The sequence below is a fragment of the Ranitomeya imitator genome, chromosome 3 (genome assembly GCF_032444005.1).
Source record: "Ranitomeya imitator isolate aRanImi1 chromosome 3, aRanImi1.pri, whole genome shotgun sequence".
In the NCBI taxonomy this organism is placed as follows: Eukaryota; Metazoa; Chordata; class Amphibia; order Anura; family Dendrobatidae; genus Ranitomeya; species Ranitomeya imitator.
In genome coordinates this window covers 524791617-524795491 of record NC_091284.1, presented here as the reverse complement: position 1 = coordinate 524795491, position 3875 = coordinate 524791617, and positions in this window count along the sequence as shown.

The window sequence follows — 3875 nt, the reverse complement described above, 5'->3', positions numbered from 1 at the left end:
TTTGCCCACCCTCTTTTTTATGTTTGGTGTGGAATTATATCCAATTTGGCTTAAGGACAATTCTTTTTGTGTTTTTTTCATTTAAGACAAATTAAATAAAGATAATAATAACAAAGAATTTGTGTTTGCAATCATTTTCAGGAAGAAACTGAGTATTATCTGACAGAATTGCAGGGGTGTCAATACTTTTTGCTACAACTGTATATGTGTATTTCTATGCATACAGACAAAATTGATGTTCACCCAGTCAGCGCAGGGCATTAACATTAATTACGATTTGCCAATGAAGGTAACTGATCCCTAACTAAAGATGGTTAAAAATCAGTTTAATTAAAAGTTAATTTTAACCCCTTCATGACCTTGGGATTTTTCGTTATTCCGTGTTCATTTTTCACTCCCCTCTTTCCCAGAGCCATAACTTTTTTACTTTTCCGTCAATTTGGCCATGTGAGGGCTTATTTTTTGCGGGACGAGTTGTACTTTTGAACGACATCATTGGTTTTACCATGTCGTGTACTAGAAAACGGGAAAAAATTGCAAAAAAAGTGCAATCCCACATTTGTTTTTTGTTTGGCTTTTTTGCTAGGTTCACTAAATGCTAAAACTGACCTGCCATTATGATTCTCAAGGTCAGTACGAGTTCATAGACACCTAACATGACTAGGTAATTTTTTTATCTAAGTGGTGAAAAAAAATTCCAAACTTTGCTAAAAAAAAAAAAAAAAAAATTGCGCCATTTTCCTATACTCGTAGCGTCTCCATTTTTCGTGATCTGGAGTCGGTTGAGGGCTTATTTTTTGCGTGCCGAGATGACGTTTTTAATGATAGCATTTTGGTGCAGATACGTTCTTTTAATCACCCATTATTGCATTTTAATGCAATGTCGTGGCGACCTAAAAAACGTAATTCTGGCGTTTCGAATTTTTTTCTCGCTACGCCGTTTAGTGATCAGGTTAATGCTTTTTTTTAAATTGATAGATCGGTCGATTCTGAGCGCGGCGATACCAAATATGTGTAGATTTGATTTTTTATTATTGATTTATTTTGATTGGGGCGAAAGGGGGGTGATTTAAACTTTTATATTTTTTTTATTTTTTTCAAATTTTTTTAAACTTTTTTTTTTACTTTTGCCATGCTTCAATAGCCTCCATGGGAGGCTAGAAGCAGGCACAGCACGATCGCCTCTGCTGATCGCTGCTATGTAGCAGAAATGGAGGTGTGCTGTGAGCGCCGACCACAGGGTGGCGCTCACAGCCACCGGTGATCAGTAACCATAGAGGTCTCTAGAACCTGTATGGTTACCATCCTGATGCATCGCCGACCCCCGATCATGTGACGGGGGTCGGCGATGACGTCATTTCCGGCCGCCCGGCCGGAAGCGGTGGTTAAATGCCGCTGTCTGCGTTTGACAGCGGCATTTAACTAGTTAATAGGTGCGGGCAGATCGCGATTCTGCCCGCGCCTATTATGGGCACATGTCAGCTGTTCAAAACAGCTGACATGTCCCGGCTTTGATGCGGGCTCACCGCCGGAGCCCTGCATCAAAGCAGGGGATCTGACCTCGGACGTACTATCCCGTCCGAGGTCAGAAAGGGGTTAAAAGTTAATTTTAACTGTCTTTAGTTATGGATCAGTTGCCTTTATTGGCAAATCGTAATTAATATTTCTGTGCATGGCGCTCATATTCAATAGTGATTAAATTGAGGTATTTTTAAAGTTTTTTTTCCATATTTTTCTAAACTTACATATCATTGACATGTTTATCCATCATGTAATTTCTATATTTCCACAACTTTACCTTCTTGGTGTTGTAATGTCAATATAGAGAACTAACAACAGAGTCACTGAGCTTGAAGGTCAGCATTACAGAAGATAAGTTGCCCTAAATGCTCTCTATGCTAGCGAGACCTGGACAGTGTACAGCCAGCATGCTAAACAGCTTAATCATTTCCACATGAGTTGCCTCCGCAGACTCCTCCACATCAGGTGGCAAGACAATGTCCCGGACACAGCAATTTTGGAACAAACTGGGCTCTGCAGCGTTTACACTCTCCTGCTAAAAGTCCAAGCCAGGTGGGCTGGACATGTGGTCAGAATGCCTGACAGCCGACTACCGAAACAACTGCTGTACGGAGAACTGTGCCAAGGAAAGCGAGCAATTGGCGGCAGAAGAAGCGCTATAAAGTCTGCCTTAAGGTGTCTTGTAACGGGGTCTACTGTGCTGTAGTACCTCTTTCAGCACCCCCCCCCCCCCCCCGTGTTTCAGGAGGTCCACTCTGCTTTTGCTGGATTCTGAATGAAGGACGCTGGCTGGAATTCCTTGATTCCGTGAGAGCATATAAAAGCTGCCTGCTACTCCACGTATTTCCAGTCTAAAAGAACACACTTTATTCACAGCACACAGAATATATAACACAGATACACAGGGCAGGCCAATAGAAAAAACATGCCAGACATACATTACAATAGCCGCAGGGGCCCGGAGCCTGCTGGTATTTACTGTGGGAATTACAAAGGTGGGGGAGATCAGAAGGAGAATATCTTGTCCCCTCTGCCCAGGGATGCAGCCTGTTGACTGATGCATTTCCCATGGAACCTATTATACATAATATATACTGCATAGCATATTCTTGGTGCTGGGGGTTCTGTAACACGCCTCCCCTTTTCAGCGACGCGATCGGCATACACAGTCTGATCCTTAGCGGATCGGTTTGGGGATGACCGAAGTTTATGGGGTTGGTACAAGTTCCGTTTGTCGACTTAGTCCATCGGCATTACCGTTTTGTTTGCTGGGTCTGTAGTGGATGGTGAAGTCCAGAGGTTGTAGGGCTAAACTCCACCGCAGTAATCTGGCATTGTCTCCGGAGACCCGATTAAGCCAGACTAGGGGATTATGGTCCATTAGGAGGGAAAACTGTTGTCCATACAAATATGGTTGTAACTTTTTGAGTGCCCATACTATTGCCAGGCACTCCTTCTCGATGGCCGCATAGCTCACTTCACGGGGCAGTAGTTTCCGACTCAGGTAAGCTACCGGGTGTTCTTGGCCGTCCGGCCCAACTTGGCATAGTACTGCCCCCAATCCAAACATAGAAGCGTCTGTGTGAACAAGGAAACGTTTAGTTGGATCGGGTGCGGCCAATACAGGGGTATTGGTGAAGGCGTCTTTTAGCTGGCGGAAGGCTTCCTCACACTCTGGGGTCCAGGATACCTGGCGGGGTTGGTTCTTACGGGTCAGATCAGTGAGAGGCTTGGCCACGCTGTTGTAATTGGGAACGAATTTCCTGTAATACCCCGCTGTCCTTAGAAACGCCATGACCTGGGTTTTAGTGTGTGGGGTGGGCCATTTGGCTATGGCCTCAATCTTGGCTGGTTCTGGTCTCTGTTTCCCACTTCCCACCCAATACCCTAATGTTATGATATGGTGGTTTAGGAGCAACATGGAGCGAACTCTGAAGGAAGTGGTAACTGTACTGACCGCAGTCCCTAAGCTCAACACAACACTAGAAGTAGCCATGGGATGCTCCTAACTCTCCGTAGGCACCTCGTCACCGCCTAAGAGCTAACTACCCCTAAAGATAGAAGCAGGAAAACTATCTTGCCTCAGAGAAAATCCCCAAAGGATAGATTAGCCCCACAAATAATGACTGTGAGTGGAGAGGGAAAAGACATACACAGAATGAAACCAGGATGAGCACAGGAGGCCAGTCTAGCTTGATAGATAGGACAGGATGGAATACTGTGCGGTCAGTATAAAACACTACAAAAAATCCACGCAGAGTTTACTAAAAATCTCCACACCTGACTAAAGGTGTGGAGGGTAAATCTGCTTCCCAGAGCTTCCAGCAAGACAGAATTAATTCATACTGATAACG